Raw genomic sequence first — 21,147 nt, forward strand, 5'->3', positions numbered from 1 at the left:
AACCATTTGCATCAAAATCGACTGGCCCTGCAATGTTAATGATACGGATTAAGATAAACAATCCATATGGTTTCCATGTACAATTTGAGAGTTAAATGAAAAGTAAGACAGTAAGCCTGCTTTTATTCAGCCTTTTTTGAATGTCCTATAGGCTACTTGCTGAGCAATGCAACATTGCTTTTGATACATTTTCCATTTGTCTCAGCTCTGTCTTGAAAAAACATATAGACAATAAACGCAAACGTCATCAATTATTGTCATTATTTTCATTAAACTTTTATAGAATAATTGTCATTAACATTACATCTTCGTTAACTTTCAATCATAGGGTTTAGCAATGATTTATTTTCTACATTCAAACTGCACATTATGCTGTAACTTTTATCGTTGTAATACTCACACTATGGTCACTAGACAGAAGCACATCCCCATCAATCTTTGGCAGTCTGATATTAGTGGAGAAGCTTCTGCTTTTTTCTATCAAATTAGAAGCTTGGTCGTATGATATAGCTGCCTCATTGTGAACACCCTCATTGTTTTGCGAATAACTAGAGAGAAAAAAGTAATAATATGAATCAAATGTTGAAGATGGTTGATGAGAAAGTAGACTGGTTGGACAGACAAAGACTCAGTAGGACTGACACAGAAGTAGCTTACAGTCCCCTCCTTACAATAAAGTTGTAATAAACTCATATAAATAGGATGTAATTGTTTATGAAATATATAATTGTTTTGCGTTTAATAATACTCTACAGCCTTGTGAAAAAAGTGTAACTTGTGAAAAGTTTACGTTTTCGTAAACGTTCTGGACAGAACATTATCGGCAGCGGTCCTGTCACTGCTGCATGCACAACAGATTGCGGAGGGGACCGTATATTATGTAAATCTATGAGTGGACCTTCATGTGGAGTGGCGGACATTTAAACGGTCAATATTCACCAGCAATTTCTGAAGGGACAGTTATGGTAAAAGCCCTGTGCTTTACTTTAGTTGTATCATTTTGATATGTGAATCAACAACTACAGTGTCACGTTCCTGACCTTATTTCCTTTGTTTAGTATGTGTTTAGTTGGTCAGGACGTGAGCTGGGTGGGCATTCTATGTTATGTGTTTCTATGTTTGGTTTAGGGTTGTTTCTAGCCTGATATGGTTCTCAATCAGGGGCAGGTGTTTTACGTTTCCTCTGATTGGGAATCATATTTAGGTAGGCTGTTCTCACTGTTTGTTTGTGGGTGATTGTTGCTGTGTCTGTGTTTGTTCACCACACGGTACTGTTTCGTTTCGTTCGTTCGTTCGTTCCTGTTCGTGCGTTCATGTTTTATGTTCTCATGTTCAGGTCTGTTCACGTCGTTTTGTTGTTTTGTAGTTTATCAAGTGTTTTTCGTCTTCGTTGATATTATTAAAAGTATGTATTCAAACCACGCTGCATTTTGGTCCGATCCTTGCTCCTCCTCAGACGAGGAGGAAGACGAGCGTTACAGAATCACCCACCACACTCGGACCAAGCAGCGTGGTAAGCGGCAGCAGCAGCAGGAGCAGCGATGTCAGGAGGAATGGACTTGGGAGGATGTGTTGGACGGAAAAGGTTGCTACACATGGGAGGAGATCCTGGCTGGAAGGGATCGCCTTCCATGGGAACAGGTGGAGGCAGCTAGGAGAGCGGAGGCAGCTGCGAAAGGGAACCGGCGTTATGAAGGTAAGCGGCTAGCACGGAAGCCTGAGAGTCAAGCCCAAAAATGTCTTGGGGGGGGCTACAAAGGAGTGTGGCGAAGTCAGGTAGGAAACCTGCGCCAACTCCTCGAGCTTACCGTGGAGAGCGAAAGTACGGGCAGACACCGTGTTATGCGGTAAAGCGCACGGTGTCTCCTGTACGGGTGCTTAGCCCGGTGCGGTACATTCCAGCTCCTCGTATCGGCCGGGCTAGATTGAGCATTGAGCCAGGTGCCATGAAGCCGGCTCAACGCGTCTGGTCTCCAGTGCGTCTCCTCGGACCGGCATACATGGCACCAGCCTTACGCATGGTGTCCCCGGTTCGCCAACACAGCCCAGTGCGGGTTATTCCACCTCCCCACACTGGTCGGGCTCCGGGGAGCATTCAACCAGGTAAGGTTGGGCAGGCTCGGTGCTCAAGGGAGCCAGTACGCCTCCACGGTCCGGTATATCCGGCGCCACCTCCCCGCCTCAGCCCAGTACTACCAGTGCCTACACCACGCACCAGGCTTCCAGTGCGTCTCCAGAGCCCTGTTCCTCCTCCACGCACTCGTCCTGTGGTGCGTGTCTCCAGCCCGGTACCACCAGTTCCGGCACCACGCACCAAGCCTCCTGTGCGTCTCCAGAGCCTTGTGCGCCCTGTTGCTGCTCCCCGCACTAGCCTTAAGGTGCGTCCTTAGCCCGGTACCACCAGTTCCGGCACCACGCACTAGACCTACTGTGCGCCTCAGCCGGCCAGAGTCTGCCGTCTGCCCAGCGCCGTCTGCACTGCCCGTCTGCCCAGCGCCGTCTGAGCCGCCCGTCTGTCCTGAGCCTTCAAAGCCGCCCGTCTGTCCTGAGCCTTCAAAGCCGCCCGTCTGTCCTGAGCCTTCAGAGCCGTCCGTCAGTCAGGAGCCGCTAGAGCCGTCCGTCAGTCAGGAGCCGCTAGAGTCGTCCGTCAGTCAGGAGCCGCCAGAGCCAGCCGCCAGAGCCGCCCGCCAGACAGGAGCCGCCAGAGCCACCCGCCAGACAGGAGCCGCCAGAGCCGCCCGCCAGACAGGAGCCGCCAGAGCCGCCCGCCAGACAGGAGCCGCCAGAGCCGCCAGCCAGCCAGGAGCCGCCAGAGCCGCCAGCCAGCCAGGAGCCGCCAGAGCCGCCAGCCAGACAGGAGCCGCCAGAGCCGCCCGCCAGACAGGATCCGCCAGAGCCGCCAGCCAGCCAGGATCTGCCAGAGCCGTCAGCCAGCCAGGATCTTCCAGAGCCGTCAGTCAGCCAGGATCTGCCAGAGTCATCAGTCAGTCCGGAGCTGCCCCTCAGTCCGGAGCTGCCCCTCAGTCCGGAGCTGCCCCTCAGTCCGGTGCTGCCCCTTAATCCAGTGGGGTTAATATGGAGGGTAGCCATTAGGAGGAGGCCACGGAAGCGGGGATTAACTATGGTGGGGTGGGGGCCACGTCCAGAGCCAGAGCCGCCACCGTGGACAGATGCCCACCCAGACCCTCCCCTATAGGTTCAGGTTTTGCGGCCGGAGTCCGCACCTTGGGGGGGGGGGGGAGGGGTTACTGTCACGTTCCTGACCTTATTTCCTTTGTTTAGTATGTGTTTAGTTGGTCAGGACGTGAGCTGGGTGGGCATTCTATGTTATGTGTTTCTATGTTTGGTTTAGGGTTGTTTCTAGCCTGATATGGTTCTCAATCAGGGGCAGGTGTTTTACGTTTCCTCTGATTGGGAATCATATTTAGGTAGGCTGTTCTCACTTGTTTGTGGGTGATTGTTGCTGTGTCTGTGTTTGTTCACCACACGGTACTGTTTCGTTTAGTTTGTTCGTTCCTGTTCGTGCGTTCATGTTTTATGTTCTCATGTTCAGGTCTGTTCACGATGTTTTGTAGTTTATCAAGTGTTTTTCGTCTTCGTTGATATTATTAAAAGTATGTATTCAAACCACGCTGCATTTTGGTCCGATCCTTGCTCCTCCTCAGACGAGGAGGAAGACGAGCGTTACATACAGTGAGGTCTACTTTGGATTATAATAAAACTACTTCTGCTGCCGAGAGACGAGATTCTACAACTAAACCAAATACAACCCCTAGCAATAATGGCGTCAATGCACCACCGGTAAGGTTGACATCTACAATTACAGCAAAGCCCAAGATACGGACTACCACTACTAGACCACCCAAAACGTCCACCACCGCTAACTATAGCTTCAACATTGAAGTTTTAAATGAGGGTATCAACAGGAAAGGGGAAAAAATAGTATGGAACAAAGAACCTGATGATGAACACACTAGAATTAGGTGAGCATTCAAATGTATTTGCTGATGTAAAATACAGGTCAACTGCTGAAATAATTGTTATATCAATATAATGCATACTAAAGTATTAATGTGTTATTATAGGCCTATACATTGTACATTATGTATATTTGCCGACATTTTTAATGACCTCATGTGTCTTTATAAAATTGTGATATGACTGGAAAATGGCACAGCCCTATTGGTTAAAAAGCACCTCAATCTTTATCTTTCAGTTCTTACATGGAAAACATGTATACTATGAATACTGTCCATCAGGTTATTTGACAAACAACTCTGAAAACACACATTGAAAACCGACATGATAAATGACAATAGTGTGGATCACAATGCAGGGAAAACATGATTAACAGGGGGGTTGGTATGTCCATTCTGCATGGCTGTGGTCTTGAAAACCAAGTCCAGGGGGTTGGTTCTACATTCCCACCTCTGTGTGGTGAAGTGTTTAGCTGGGGTTATCAGGTGGTGACGGAAACCGGCTGTGTCTGCTAACTCCATTCAGTACCAAGTCACCACAGTTCTGCATAGCCAGTCAATGTGTTGTATAGTCCTAATTACGGACATCATACTTTCACATTTCCCAATGTTGGTCGTTGTTCATGAGATGGTTTGCCTTTTGTAGCCAAGCGGTCCACCAGGAGTGATAAGGTAGTAAAGAAGCCTAAAAAGATATGAAAGAAAATCAAGAAACCCAAAGTCCTGCCAAAGAAGTATAAGGCCAGTGGGCGCCCTTCGCTGCTAGTGAAGCCAGTGGGAAGTATATATGGGAGAATACCCCTGAGTGACATATACAGTATACGAAGGAGGTTCACCCAGTAGTGTGGCCCTAATAGCAGTATTCAGATCTCTATTTCCCTACTGTGCAAAGCGCAGTGTTCATTTTCGTTTCATGTTGGAAATGCAACATGATCGACATCTGACATTCACAGCATTGCTTGATGGCACATAGTCACAGTACTAGTGGTAGTAGAGTGTGAAAAACAAAACTATTCCCTGGCTTAAATAGTTGTTGTGCTTGCACTTGTTCTCCAGTGACTGACCTAGTCTTCTGAAGTATTTCCTACCCATCTCTCTCTCTCTCTCTCTCTCTCTCTCTCTCTCTCTCTCTCTCTCTCTCTCTCTCTCTCTCTCTCTCTCTCTCTCTCTCTCTCTCTCTCTCTCTCTCTCTCTCTCTCTCTCTCTCTCTCTCTCTCTCTCTCTCTCTCTCTCTCTCTCTCTCTCTCTCTCTCTCTAATGAAAGCATTGTTGACATGGGTTCAATATATTTGGAATCACTTCACTAGATAACTTGGCTATATGACATGGGACACCACAGGCTAGGCTGCTATCAACAGTAGTTTTAAACAATTAAGTCTTGGGAGCAGTGCAGCGCTTTCCTCACAATGAACCCAGTGGAGAGATCCAGCAGGCCTCTAAGGCAAAATGGTATTAGGGGTTTAAGAGAGACCACTGGCGGCACTGGCACAGGAACTGGTGTTCAGAGGGCCAGTCGACCAGGCTCAACTCCTCAGACAATGAGCCCCTGTCTGCTCCTCTCATGGAAACGCAGTAAAAACTGAGGAAGTCTCTCTCTTTTTCTCGCTCTTACGCTCTCTTTCTTGTGAACCCTGCTGCTCTCCCTCTCGCTTCCTCACTTTCCCTATCATTGCCTATCATGCTCAAATAAGCCTTGTAGAATTGCACTCTCTCAATACCCATGTAAAGGCATCAAATTCAGCCTGTAATGCTAGTGATTATGGACGGTGGGCTTTTTTATATAATAGATGCATAAGTAACCATTGGTTCCCACTCCTTCTCTGCTGGTCAATAATGTTTCCCTCTTTCACCATATGACATTCTCATTCTCCGCGTCTGTCAGAGTGCCCTCCTCTGGGGCTGGAGTCTCTGAGAGTGAAGGACACACAGCTGCGGGCCTCGTCCTACAAGCGCAGGGGCTCACGTGGTCGTCTCAACATACAGGTGAAACACAGTGGCCTACTGGGAAATGGAACTGACACCGTTTCCATGTATTACTCTGAGTCTGAGTGCCCTCCTCTGGGGCTGGAGTCTCTGAGAGTGAAGGACACACAGCTGCGGGCCTCGTCCTACAAGCGCAGGGGCTCGGACCACACGTGGTCGTCTCAACACACAGGTGAAACACAGTGGCCTACTGGGAAATGGAACTGACACCGTTTCCATGTATTACTCTGAGTGAGTGAGTGAGTGAGTGAGTGAGTGAGTGAGTGAGTGAGTGAGTGAGTGAGTGAGTGAGTGAGTGAGTGAGTGAGTGAGTGAGTGAGTGAGTGAGTGAGTGAGTGAGTGAGTGAGTGAGTCAGTCAGTCAGTCAGTCAGTCAGTCAGTCAGTCAGTCAGCCTGCCTGCCTGCCTGCCTGTCTGTCTGTCTGTCTGTCTGTCTGTCTGTCTGTCGTTGAGGATGGAGACATCTACGATGGGGCGTGGTGTGCCCAGTATGAGGATAAGAAACAATGGCTGGAGGTGGACGCCCGTCGACCCACACGCTTCACCGGGGTCATCCTGCAGGGACGCAGCTCAATCTGGAGGTCAGTGCAGGTTTTTGTTCCACCCCAGCACTAACACTTCTGATTCAACTAATCACAAAGTTGAACTCACTGTGCAGTGATTTAGCCATTGCATAGATTTGTATGTATTGATAATGTTGCATGGACATCGCTAAAGTGTTACCCTGGTCTTTCCTAACAGTTGGGATTTCTCACTCACCTAAGGTGCTGTTCAGTAATGATCCCTTGGTCTGGAAGACAGCTATGAATGGGACTAAAGAGGCGGTGAGTTGATTCAATACAATATATTAAAATATGATATGTAGTAACCATAATCTATTGCCTTCTTTCCATTACTTTTACTGCAACATTTGGATATTCCACACATTTTAATCTCTTGAATATCTTACTATTCGGTTCCTCATGATCCAGTTGTCAAGTTGTGTTTCATTATGTGGTCCGGTGAGGTATTATATCTACCATGCTCTGACATCATTGACCAATGACATTCCACTGCCGCTGGCCTATTTACACTGTAATGGAGAATGTGGCTATTGGCAAGCTGATCATGGCCCTGTCAGTGGTTCTTTTGGAAAGTGTGCCCTGGCCAAAGCTGACTCCACTGTGCCAACCGTGTCAAACTTGCCAACTGTGCCAACTGTGCTAACCCAGCCTACTCTCCATGGGCACACTGTGGCAGATTGCACCATCTAATTACCAGTCTGTGGCACTGGTTTGGCAAAGGTGCAGAGGGGAAATGTGACTGGCAGAGAGATGTACACTGAGCGTACAAAACATTAGGAACACCTAATGTTGAGTTGCACACTCTTTTGCCTTCAGAACAGCCTCAATTTGTCAGAGCATGGACTCTATAAGGTGTCAAATGCATTCCACAGGGATGCGGGCCCATGTTGACTCCAATACTTCCCACAGTTGGGTCAAGTTGGCTGCATGTCCTTTGGGTGATGGACCATTCTTGATACACACAGGAAACTTTTGAGCCTGAAAAAACCAGCATCCGGTGTGCCTGGCACCTACTACTATATTCCGTTCAAAGGCACTTAAATCTTTTGCCTTACCCATTCACCCTCGGAATGGCACACATACACAATCCATAGCTCAATTGTCTCAAGGCTTAAAAATCCTTCTTTATCCTGTCTCGTCCCCTTCATCTACACTGGTTGAAGTGGATTTAACAGGTGACATCAATAAGGAATCATAGCTTTCACCTGGATGGTCACTCTTTGTCATGGAAAGAGCAGATGTTCCTAATGATTTGTACACTAAGTTTTTTAAGTAAATACAATTTATACATTTTTCATAAATCATATTTTTTATTTAAATAAATTAAGCTCTGCAGTGATTAAGTCTTGTTTTGTACACTCAGTGTTTTCCGAACTCTGACATTGTTCATTACGATATTTATTAATTACTTTCTTTTTACTTTCTTGATTATGTGCGTATTGTTTTGTATTGCTAGGATATTATTACTACGCTGTTGCTAGAAACATAAGCATTTCGCTGCAGCTGCAATAACATCTGCAAATCTGTGTACATGACCAATAAACTTTGATTTGATTAGATTTGTTTGACACTTTTAACATAGGCCAGGCCCCGATGTTCCCTCATATCCCCCTGGGAAGAAAACATTTCAATTTGCTCAACTTGCCATTGGCTGAAACATTGGCTCAATTTACCTCATGGCTACTGGCTTAACTTACCCCAAGGCAAACATTTTGACTATATTAGCCCACAAAGCTACAAGGATGTGCTTTCATGCTAAGTTTAGGGACCTCATATTAAAGCTTACAATATCAAATCAAAGTTTATTTGTCACATGCGCCGAATACAACAGGTGTAGACCTTACAGTGAAATGCTTACTTACAGGCTCTAACCAATAGTGCGAAAAAAAGGTGTGTGTGTGTGTGTGTGTGTGTGTGTGTGTGTGTGTGTGTGTGTGTGTGTGTGTGTGTGTGTGTGTGTGTGTGTGTGTGTGTGTGTGTGTGTGTGTGTGTGTGTGTGTGTGTGTGTGTGTGTGTGTGTGTGTGTGTGTGTGTAAAGAAATCAACAGTAAAAAGACATTTGAAAATAAGAGTAGCAAGGCTATATACAGACACCGGTTAGTCAGGCTTATTGAGGTAGTATGTACATGTAGGTATGGTTAAAGTGACTATGCAAAAATGATAAACAGAGAGTAGCAGTAGCGTAAAAAGAGGGGTTGGCGGGTGGTGGGCCACAATGCAGATAGCCCGGTTAGCCAATGTGTGGGAGCACTGGTTGGTCGGGCCAATTGAGCTAGTATGTACATGAATGTATAGTTAAAGTGACTATGCATATAAGATAAACAGAGTAGCAGCAGCATATAAGAGGGGTTGGGGGGGGCACACAATGCAAATAGTCCGGGTAACCATTTGGTTACCTGTTCAGGAGTCTTATGGCTTGGGGGTAAAAACTATTGAGAAGCCTTTTTGTCCTAGACTTGGCACTCTGGTACCGCTTGCCATGCGGTAGTAGAGAGAACAGTCTATGACTGGGGTGGCTGGGGTCTTTGACAATTTCTAGGGCCTTCCTCTGGCACCGCCTAGTGTAGAGGTCCTGGATGGCAGGCAGCTTTGCCGCAGTGATGTACTGGGCTGTACATACTACCCTCTGAAGTGACTTGCGGCCGGAGGCCGAGCAATTGCTGTACCAGGCAGTGATGCAACCGGTCAGAATGCTTTCGATGTTGCAGCTGTAGAACCTTCTGAGGATCTCAGGACCCATGCCAAATCTTTTTAGTTTCCTGAGGGGGAATAGGCTTTGTCGTGCCCTCTTCACAACTGTCTTGGTGTGTTTGGACCATTCTAGTTTGTTGTTGATGTGGTCACCAAGGAACTTGAAGCTCTCAACCTGCTCCACTACAGCCCCGTCGATGAGAATGGGGGCGTGCTCGGTGCTCCTTTTCCTGTTGTCGACAATCATCTCCTTTGTCTTGGTTACGTTGCGGGATAGGTTGTTATTCTGGCACCACCTGGCCAGGTCTCTGCCCTCCTCCCTATAGGCTGTCTCGTCGTTGTCGGTGATCAGGCCTACCACTGTTGTGTCGTCTGCAAACTTAATGATGGTGTTGGAGTCGTGCCCGGCCATGCAGTCGTGGGTGAACAGGGAGTACAGGAGGGGACTGGGCACACCCCTGGGGAGCTCCAGTGTTGAGGATCAGCGTGGCAGATGTGTTGCTACCTACCCTCACCACCTGGGGGCGGCCCGTCAGGAAGTCCAGGATCCAGTTGCAGAGGGAGGTGTTTAGTCCCAGGTTCCTTAGCTCAGTGATGAGCTTTGAGGGTACTATGGTGTTGAACGCTGAGCTGTAGTCAATGAATAGCATTCTCACATAGGTGTTCCTTTTGTCCAGGTGGGAAAGGGCAGTGTGGAGTGCAATAGAGATTGCATCATCTGTGGATCTGTTTGGGCGGTATGCAAATTGGAGTGGGTCTAGGGTTTCTGGGATAATGGTGTTGATGTGAGCCATTACCAGCCTTTCAAAGCACTTCATGGCTACGGACGTGAGTGCTACGGGTCTGTAGTCATTTAGGCAGGTTGCCTTTGTGTTCTTGGGCACTTGACTATGGTGGTCTGCTTGAAACATGTTGGTATTACAGACTCAATCAGGGACATGTTGAAAATGTCAGTGAAGACACCTGCCAGTTGGTCAGCACATGCCCGGAGCACACGTCCTGGTAATCCGTCTGGCCCTGCAGCCTTGTGTATGTTGACCTGTTTAAAGGTCTTACTCACGTCGGCTACGGAGAGCGTGATCACACAGTCGTCCGGAGCAGCTGATACTCTCATGCATGCCTCAGTGTTGCTTGCCTCGAAGCGAGCATAGAAGTGATTTAGCTCGTCTGGTAGGCTCGTGTCACTGGGCAGCTCGCGGCTGTGCTTCCCTTTGTAGTTTATAATAGTTTGCAAGCCCTGCCACATCCGACGAGTGTCGGAGCCGGTGGAGTATGATTCAATCTTAGCCCTGTATTGACGCTTGGCCTGTTTGATGGTTCGTCGCAGGCATAGTAGGATTTCTTGTAAGCTTCAGGGTTAGAGTCCCGCACCTTGAAAGCGGCAGCTCTACACTTTAGCTCAGTGCGAATGTTGCCTGTCATCCATAGCTTCTGGTTGGGGTATGTAAGTACAGTCACTGTGGGGACGACGTCCTCAATGCACTTATTGATAAAGCCAGTGACTGATGTGGTGTATTCCTCAATGTCATCGGAAGAATCCCAGAACATGTTCCAGTCTGTGATAGCAAAACAGTCCGGTAGTTTAGCATCTGCTTCATCTGACCACTTTTTTATAGACCGAGTCACTGGTGCTTCCTGCTTTAATTTTAGCTTGTAAGCAGGAATCAGGAGGATAGAGTTGTGGTCGGATTTACCAAATGGAGGGCGAGGGAGAGCTTTGTACGCATCTCTGTGTGTGGAGTACAGGTGATCTAGAATTGTTTTCCCTCTGGTTGCACATTTAACATGTCGATAGAGATTTGGTAGAACTTATTTAAGTTTCCCTGCATTAAAGTCTCCGGCCACTAGGAGCGCCGCCTCTGGGTGAGCGGTTTCCTGTTTGCTTATTTCCTTATACAGCTGACTGAGTGCGGTCTTAGTGCCCGTATCTGTTTGTGGTGGTAAATAAACAGCCATGAAAAGTAGAGCTGAGAACTTTCTAGGCAAGTAGTGTGGCGTGCAATTTATCACAATATACTCTACTTCAGGCGAGCAAAATCTAGAGACTTCCTTAGATTTCATGCACCAGCTGTTGTTTACAAATATGCACAGACCAGAACATCCATGTCGTCATTCAGCCACGATTCCGTGAAACATAGGATATTACAGTTTTGATGTCCCGTTGGTAGGATATTTGTGATCGTACCTCGTCTAGTTTATTATCCAATGATTGCACATTGGCGAGTAATATTGACGGTAACAGCAGCTTTCCTACTCGCTTTCTGCGGGTCCGGACGAGGCATCCGGCTCTTCGTCCTCTGCGTCGCTTCCTTTTGCGAATAATTGGTATGCCTGCCCTGTGGGGTGTTTGGAGAATATCGTGTGAGTCCTGCTTGTTTTTGAAAAAATCTTTGTCTAATCCGAGGTGAGTGATCGCTGTCCTGATATCCAGAAGCTCTTTTCTGCCGTAAGATACGGTTGCAGAAACATTATGTACAAAATAATTTACAAATAGCACAGCCATCTCCTCCGGTGCCATTATTATAGAGACCCCAACTGATGTACAGAACAATCATAAAAGTATCAACTTTGGTTTAGATACAAGCATCATGAAGCCTATAACACAATACATTTATTTGACTTGGAAAAAGTGGTAAGCAAGTTTCACCATGTGGTTTCTTCCTTCCTATAATTTGGTCAAATTATATGGTTTCCTAGAAACAACACTGGCTCTACTTACCCCACTCTCTCCTACTGTAGGTATTTGAGGGGAACCAGGACACTGAAAATCCAGTGCTGGGCCTATTTAATAAGTTGTCAAGAGTGGCACGCTACACCTGCATCAATCCACAGACCTGGTACTAGAATGGAACTATGTCTTAGAGCTGAGGTTCTGGGCTGTACCCTCCCAGGTATGTCCACCATCATCATCACAACATCCTCACAACACTAGCTTAACACTCAGGAAACATAACCTCAACAACATTAAAATGTTACCATTGAGTTTTTCCATTATGTTGTGTCTTTTCACTCCTGTAGATCCCAACAACATCTACGCTTGGCAGCAGACGGAGCAAGGCACCCAGGACAAACTGGACTTCAGACACCACAACTACAAGGAGATGAGGAAAGTAAGTCCTGAAGTGGAGACCTTCAACACTCACCCATAGGGTACTGGTGTAGTTTGAGGGTTATTTAGTTGGTGGATGGATGACTCTCTATGTAGACAAACACTGAATGAAGACTGGTTAATATTTTGCAAATATAGTGCTGCATTCATAACCAAGTAGGAAGGTGGTATTCATCTGGGAAAAATCCACTTGAACGCCCATCCAACTGGCAATAACTAGTGGGAAACTTGTCTATCATCATCCCGATTTCTCCCACATGTTGACCTCTGACGTCACCTACTACGGAAATGACCTCGATTAACAGCCTTGTTGACAGTACATTTTTTTTAACAACATAACATTATTTATAAAAAGCAATCTATTCATATTTTTTTTTCACACTGTCATTTGTTTACAAGCATGTTAGCTGTACTTTTAGTTTATGGTTGGCCATTAACCAATTGATGTTTCTCAATGAGGTCAAAGCATTTGAATGCATCCAACTGGTATTTATGACTTCAACTGGTAATTACCACCTTTCCACTTGGTTATGAACTCAGCATAGGTCGCGTTCCCCTGCTTAGAAGTTGCATGCATCAACCAATGGTTGCGTGCCATATCATCGACTGTGTCATCGGGCACCAGATTGCTATAACATATGACGTGGTTAGATTTAAAATACCTTTTGGGGACAAGAGCCCTCTATACATCTCTATGGAACTGACCATATTCACAGCCATATATCTGTTGCGTTCCACTGCTTAGACTTTGCATGCATCAACCAACGGTTGCATTGTGTGCCACATCATCGACTGTGTCATTGACTGACAGATTGCTATATCATATGATGTGGTTAGCTGATAAGTAAAATACATTTCCAGGCATTTTAAGATCTGGCAACGTCTAAGCAGTGAAACGCGACCACTAACTCAACTACATCCTGTTTTCCTCTAACAATTAGCAAACTTCTGACCAATAAGAATAGAGCCAGGCAGTTTCTAGGTAGATAATCAATCATATTACCATTCTCAACAACTGACTCACCATATTGAAGAACTACACAGTGACTTAGAAAATAATAATTTTTCTAAAAAAAGAATCATACACTGGCTAAAATGTTGTGATCCTGTGCACTCTAAATAAATGCATTTGGGACCTTACAAAGGTGCTATCTAGAACCTAAAAGGGTTCTTCGGCTGTCCCCATAGGATAACCCTTTGAAGAACCCTTTTTGGTTCCAGGTAGAACCCTTTTGGGTCCATCTAGGACCCTTTCCACAATGTGTTCTACATCGAACCAAAAAGTGTTCTCCTATGGGAACAGCCGAAGAACCCTTTTGGAAGCCTTTTTTCTAAGAGCGTAGGCATCCATTGCATGCAACAGTTAGCAAGAAACTCCCTCCCTTCCATTCAATCTACTCTGTGTGGCGCTTGACTGAGCTGTCCTGGAAGCAGAGGGTTTGTGGTTGTAGCTACCTCCCTCAGTCTCACCGAAAAACGAATATTATTCACGTTTTTTTCTTCTTTTCCCCTCACTACACTGCCACCACCGCTCAGTAAAGAGCTTGAGGTGAATCTGACCATTATGATATAACACTGGGCTCTTGTGTCCACACACACACCACACTCCCCCCATGTGCTCTGCAAACTAATCCAAGACTTGGATCTATTTGTAAAGTAGTAAAACTCTACTGTACATACTGAAGCTTTCTTCTCACACTTAACCACAGGAGGTTGGTGGCACCTTAATTGGGGAGAACGGGCTCGTGGTAATGACTGGAGTGGAATTAGTAGAATGGTTTCCATGTGTTTGATGACATTGCATTTGCTCCGTTCCAGCAAAGCAGTTCGACACATACAACAACACAGAGTTACACATGGAGTAAAACAAAACATACAGTCAATAATACAGTAGAAAAATAAGTCTATATACAATGTGAGCAAATGAGGTGAGTTAAGGGAAGTAAAGGCAAAAAAAAAGCCATGGTGGCGAAGTAAATACAATATAGCAAGTAAGTGCAAAGTAGAGATAGAAATAATGGGGTGCAAAGGAGCAAAATAAATAAATAAATACAGTAGGGGGAGAGGTAGTTGTTTGGGCTAAATTATAGATGGGCTATGTACAGGTGCAGTAATCTGTGAGCTGCTCTGACAGCTGGCACTTAAAGCTAGTGAGGGAGATAAGTGTTTCCAGTTTCAGAGATTTTTGTAGTTCGTTCCAGTCATTGGCAGCAGAGAACTGGAAGTAGAGGCGTCCAAAGGAGGAATTGGCTTTGGGGGTGACAAGTGAGATATACCTGCTGGAACGCGTGCTACGGGTAGGTGCAGCTATGGTGACCAGCGAGCAGAGATAAGGCGGGACTTTACCTAGCAGGGTCTTGTAGATGACCTGGAGCCAGTGGGTTTGGCGACGAGTATGAAGCGAGGGCCAGCCAATGAGAGCTTACAGGTCCAAGTGGTGGGTAGCATATTGGGCTTTGGTGACAAAACGGATGGCACTGTGATAGACTGCATCCAATTTATTGAGTAGGGTATTGGAGGCTATTTTGTAAATGACATCGCTGAAGTCGAGGATCGGTAGGATGGTCAGTTTTACAAGGGTATGTTTGGCAGCATGAGTGAAGGATGCTTTGTTGTGAAATAGGAAGCCAATTCTAGATTTAACTTTGGATTGGAGATGTTTGATGTGAGTCTGGAAGGAGAGTTTACAGTCTAACCAGACACCTAGGTATTTGTAGTTGTCCACATATTCTAAGTCAGAACCGTCCTGAGTAGTGATGTTGGACGGGCGGGCAGGTGCAGGCAGCGATCGGTTGAAGAGCATGCATTTAGATTTACTTGTATTTAAGAGCAATTGGAGGCCATGGAAGGAGAGTTGTATGGCATTGAAGCTCGTCTGGAGGGTTGTTAACACAGTGTCCAAAGAAGGGCCAGAAGTATACAGAATGGTGTCGTCTGCGTAGAGGTGGATCAGAGACTCACCAGCAGCAAGAGCGACATCATTGATGTATACAGAGAAGAGAGTCGGTCCAAGAATTGAACCCTGTGGCACCCCTATAGAGACTGCCAGAGGCTCGGACAACAAGCCCTCCGATTTGACACACTGAACTCTATCAGAGTAGTAGTTGTTGAACCAGGCGAGGCAATCATTTGAGAAACCAAGGCTATCGAGTCTGCCGATGAGGATGTGGTGATTGACAGAGTCGAAAGCCTTGGCCAGGTCAATGAATACGGCTGCACAGTATTGTTTCTTATCGATGGCGGTTAGGATATCGTTTAGGACCTTGATCGTGGCTGAGGTGCACCCATGACCAGCTCTGAAACCAGATTGCATAGCGGAGAAGGTATGGTGGGATTCGAAATGGATTCAAAATTATGAGCCATCCTCCCCTAACCAGCCTCCGCTGCACTTAACCATCATAAGGCAGTGTTACCCAATCCATTCCTGATGGACCCTGTGGGTGCAACAACAACAAATAAATCTGTCCCCCAAAAATGTCCACACCCTGGAGGTCCCACAGGAATGGAAGACTTCTGCCCACCAGACAACACCATAATGCTCAGTACCATTTAACTCTGTACCATCCTCAGCTCATGAAGTCAGTGACCGAGTCCTGTCCTGACATCACCCGTTTCTACAGCATCAGGAAGAGCCAAATGGGTCTCAAGATGTACTCATGGAGATCTCTGACAACCCTGGAAAGCATCAGCTGGGTAAGTAGATATAGACCCACTCCAGTTTATGAAGTTTTATCTTAAGGCAATACTACATAACGTATCTACAGTACCACTGCTATAGTACTTTGTACAGTATGCTCTCAGAGACTGGAGTCAACCCTTGTCTACACTGACAGGTCTAAAGTGTTTGCTTTGCGGTCATTGAATCGGTCTGCCGATTCCGCTAATACCCCGATTCCGCTAATAACCGCTAATACCCCTTACCGACAGCACTTATAATGGAAGAGAGAGAGAGCCAGGAATGCCGCAGCATAGACGGAGAACTGGTTAGCCTGCACACTGGAATAGAGAGGAAAACCCTATTATATAGAGGGTGACTAGTCTTAATATGTCAACACTGGAAATTCTTGGCCTGTTTTGTACGGAGTAAAAAGCTTTCAATGGTTTTTGACTGTCAACTTGACTGTATATATTTGTTAATCTCCAACTCTCTTGGCAGAGGTTAAGCCAGACTGGAGTTTAATGTTCCACTGGTAAATGACTCTGTCTCTCCATGTCATGTTCCAGTATTTATAATGTGAACTCACAGATAGTGGGTTCATAGTGAGAGAAATGTTCCTTGTTTCTTTTTTGTGGGGTTCCTTCCTATGTGACGTAATCCCTAATATTTTGCTGTAACACAAGGCTTAAAGGACGACTGTACTTCCTGATTTGGCCTCGTTTTGAGGATAACTCATTAAGAAATGCTAGCAGCCATGACTGAAGCTAAACAATAGTTGTCTTAAGGGTGTGGTTTGATGTGGGTGTGTTATGTTTGCATATCGTACCTTGGCTGGTTTTGTTATTTGTCCCTCCTGAGTCACTGTAGTAACAACATAGCCACTAGTCTGAATTAATCTAAGATAAATCAAGAAATCTGTAATTAATTTAGACGTTTTTGCCGAGGTCTTAGTCGCGCAATTTGACATCTAGGTAAGATGTTTGGTCTGGCTGCATGCTCAGAACTGATTTCTGAGAACAATAACATGTCTACAACGTCATCATCTGCAAGCTGTCAAACTATTGTAAATAAAGCACGAGCTACACACTGTTTGTCAGTGCCCAAAATCACTTGTTAACTAGCTAAATTCCAACTTTGTGTTTGTTAATGAAGCTAGCAAGTAGTAGCTAGCAGGCACATTGAGCAGCCAGGCCACAATCAGCTGATCAAGTCACTGGCGAGTGGAGACGTGTGTGCTTCGTTGCTGTTTAGTTTTTACAACTTTCTCATTATCTATTACCAGAGTGTGAGTCTGTCTGGCAGTGTTTCACAGAGGAAAAAACTGTCACGGGAGACACAAGATGCTCACGAATGGGTTTTGGAATATTGACAAGATGCAGTTGGGATACCAGTTCAAATCAAATGTATTTGTCACACATACACATGGTTAGCAGATGTTAATGCGAGTGTAGCGAAATGCTTGTGCTTCTAGTTCCGACAATGCAGTAATAACCAACGAGTAATCTAACCTAACAATTCCACAACTACTACCTTATCCACACAAGTGTAAAGGGATAAAGAATATGTACATAAAGATATATGAATGAGTGATGGTACAGAACGGCATAGGCAAGATGCAGTAGATGGTATCGGGTACAGTATATACATATGAGATGAGTAATGTAGGGTATGTAAACATAAAAGTGCATAGTTAAAAGTGGCTAGTGATACATGTATTACATAAAGATGGCAAGATGCAGTAGAGGATATAGAGTACAGTATATACATATACATTATATTAAGTGGCATTGTTTAAAGTGGCTAGTGAAACATTTTTGATCAATTTCCATCCATTTCCATTATTAGAGTGAGCTGGAGTTGAGTCAGTATGTTGGCAGCAGCCACTCGATGTTAGTGGTGGCAGTTTAACGGTCTGATGGCCTTGAGATAGAAGCTGTTTTTCAGTCTCTCGGTCCCTGCTTTGATGCACCTGTACTGACCTCGCCTTCTGGATGATAACGGGGTGAACAGGCAGTGGCTCGGGTGGTTGTTGTCCTTGATGATCTTTATGGCCTTCCTGTGCCATCGGGTGGTGTAGGTGTCCTGGAGGGCAGGTAGTTTGCCCCCAGTGATGCGTTGTGCAGACCTCACTACCCTCTGGAGAGCCTTACGGTTGTGGGCGGAGCAGTTGCCGTACCAGGCGGTGATACAGCCCGACAGGATGCTCTCGATTGTGCATCTGTAGAAATTTGTGAGTGCTTTTGGTGACAAGACGAATTTCTTCAGCCTCCTGAGGTTGAAGAGGCACTGCTGCGCCTTCTTCACAACGCTGTCTGTGTGGGTGGACCAATTCAGTTTGTCCGTGATGTGTACGCCGAGGAACTTAAAACTTACTACCCTCTCCACTACTGTCCCGTCAATGTGGATAGGGGGGTGCTCCCTCTGCTGTTTCCTGAAGTCCACAATCATCTCCTTTGTTCACTCTGATCGTATCAATTCTAATCTTGCCAAAAAAAGTGGCAGACTCGAGTGATTGACACTTTAAAAAACATCAGCAAGTGGCCACTCCATAAAGGGCTTAGGGCCAAGGGTTATTCCAACATAACATTGGGGACGTGTTGTTTTATGTAAACAAGTCGGAGGCGCTGCGTAAAGGGCAGATCTGCTGTCTGAAAATGCTGGCTGCTATCTAGAACCTAAAAGGGTTCTTTGGCTGTCCCCATGGGAGAACCATTTGGAGAACCCTGTCATAACTCTCCTGTGACGATCTGAAGGATCAGGTTACAGTGGATCCGCTCTACAGCGTGCTCTCTCTCGTAAAGGGGGACAGTCATGTCGAGTGTGTTTCATTTGGTGATCTCATGAAGGACAGGAAACGCACATAACTGTATCTCTAAAAGTGTACATTTCCCAGCTGTCAGGTTTACATATAAATATTGTGAAACGTATGTGATTAAACATGACACACTTTGTGAAAAGATGTAATGTGATGTTAACCTTCTAAATGAGAGTATGGATTTTCATATAAAGTTTAACTAGTCAGTGGCCACACCCCCGTGAGCCCAAACATCACATTAGGCCCCTTCTTCCACAGAGTATAAAACCACTTCTTTCTTCCACAGAGTATAAAACCACTTCCTACAAAATGTACATTAAGTCAGAGAACGCCAGGACGGAGTCCCCACGTTGGAATGGCTACAATTCTATAGGCCATCAGACCAGAAAATATGGAGATGACACTACCTGTTGAAATGGTTAGGCACTACAACTCTACCAAAGGATAAGACCATACAGCGTGGAGCATTGACTACACAGCTGGAAATTGTTAAATTCTGAGACTATCAATTCACTATAGAATTAAGAAATCCTAGGCCGTCGAACTACCAGTCTGCAGCTGGAAATGTACGAAGCCTAGGACAAGAATAACGACACCACCGAAACATCTATTCTATGCGACAACCACGCCTGACGTATCCATTATGAACACAACCAGAGACTTTCTGTCGATTGACTCTCCAGCAGACGGACCGGCGACCACAGAGAGACAGCAAGACATACACCAGTAAATATGTCAATTGCAATTTATTTTCGAATGAGTAGTCGTTCATGTAAGGTAGTAGCAATATCTATGAGTGTAGTTATCAGCTATGAGTTTCCCGCTCTTGAGCGGTCCACACCCCCTTTCCTTTATCTACCAAGCCATCATATCGGTTTCGTCCGCTGGGGACTTTGTCTTTGTATCATGTAGTAACCCATGTATAACTAATTGTGTGTGTGATTATGTATTTCTGTGATTATTTAGTTAGTTAGTAAATAAATAATTAAGCCAATTTGTAAATCGCTGATTCATCATTTAGGCTAGGGTTCATGCAGATATTCAAGGGTTTGTGACATTCAGTAATGAGAACTGATGAGGTACAATACATTAATGAGAATTACTTATCAATAAGATATGAAAATATCTGAAGAGTCAATTCGGGAAATAGAGACTCAATAAACATTTTCCAGTGGTGCCCCGACTTCCTAGTTAATTAAAGTTTACATGATTAGTTTAATCACGTAATAATAATTACACATAGAGAATTGATTTGATAAAATAACAGTCTTCACATTTAATGACAGTCACAGACACGACAACCCTTTTTGGTTCTAGGTAGAACCCTTTTGGTTCCAGGTAGAAAGAAGAACCCTTTTCACAAAGTGTTCAACCTGGAACCTAAAAGGGTCCTCCTATAGGGACACCGCAAGAACCCTTTTGGAACCGTTTTCTCTAAGAGTGTATGATTGGATAGAGTGCATGGAGCTGATAAAGCGCAACCACCACAGCTGCTTCTCTCGTGTTAGTGTGTAACTGTGGAGCTGTCCACTGTAACAGTGGAGTTGTCCTGTGATAAGTTCCCTCATGCCAGTGAGCTGCCCATCGAGTGGGAGAACAACAAAGAGTCTTTACAGGTCTACATGGAGCAGGTTCGTCCATCAATAGTGTCTAGTGCAGTTTAAACACAACACGATGGTGTTGTTTATCCTAACTCTATATTTTTGCTTTGTATTGAAGGTCCATAGAGGACGCAAGGGTGTAATCAGAGACAAATACACAGAGGCTGGCATTGAGGATGCTATAATCAACGTGGATGCCATAGACCACCATATTAGATCAGATGGGCTCCCTCTGTCCTCACATGCAATTTTTTTATGTCAGTAAATGATACAAGAAAACCTAAAAATGATGCTGTCAAATTGCCACTACAGGAATATGTTATGAAATTAGTAGGCCAAAGAAGCCAACCACTTACCAGTAGCCATTTTGTGTCCTTCCCTTACTGTAGTACCTGACGGGGACTACTGGCGCCTGCTGAACCCGGGTGAGTACGAGGTCACAGTGAGTGCCGAGAGCTATAACCCTTCCACACATACCTGCCGTGTGATGTACAACCACTACCCCACCATCTGTGACTTCCGCCTCACAAAACCCCCCAAGCAGAGGCTGAAGGAGATCCCGTCCAAGGGAGGCAAGCTCCCCAAAGCCCTGCAGCTGAGGCTGCAACAACTGCGTCTGTGCAAACTGCATGCCAGCACTAAAGCCATCAACTAGCGGCGGCTAGCAGGAAGGCACAGGGATCGTGATTTTGAACAATCACAGACCACTTTGTGTGGAGGGTTGTTGTATTTCATTGGCTCTTGTTAGGGC

At 45.5% G+C, this 21,147-nt stretch overlaps 1 pseudogene; it reads left to right on the forward strand.

Annotated features, from left to right (window-relative positions):
* Nucleotides 1–2,000: 2,000 nt before the first annotated feature.
* LOC139572648 (probable carboxypeptidase X1) lies at nt 2,001–21,066 on the forward strand (annotated as a pseudogene).
* Nucleotides 21,067–21,147: the final 81 nt, after the last annotated feature.

Source organism: Salvelinus alpinus, chromosome 4 (assembly GCF_045679555.1).
Source record: "Salvelinus alpinus chromosome 4, SLU_Salpinus.1, whole genome shotgun sequence".
NCBI classification, from domain to species: Eukaryota; Metazoa; Chordata; class Actinopteri; order Salmoniformes; family Salmonidae; genus Salvelinus; species Salvelinus alpinus.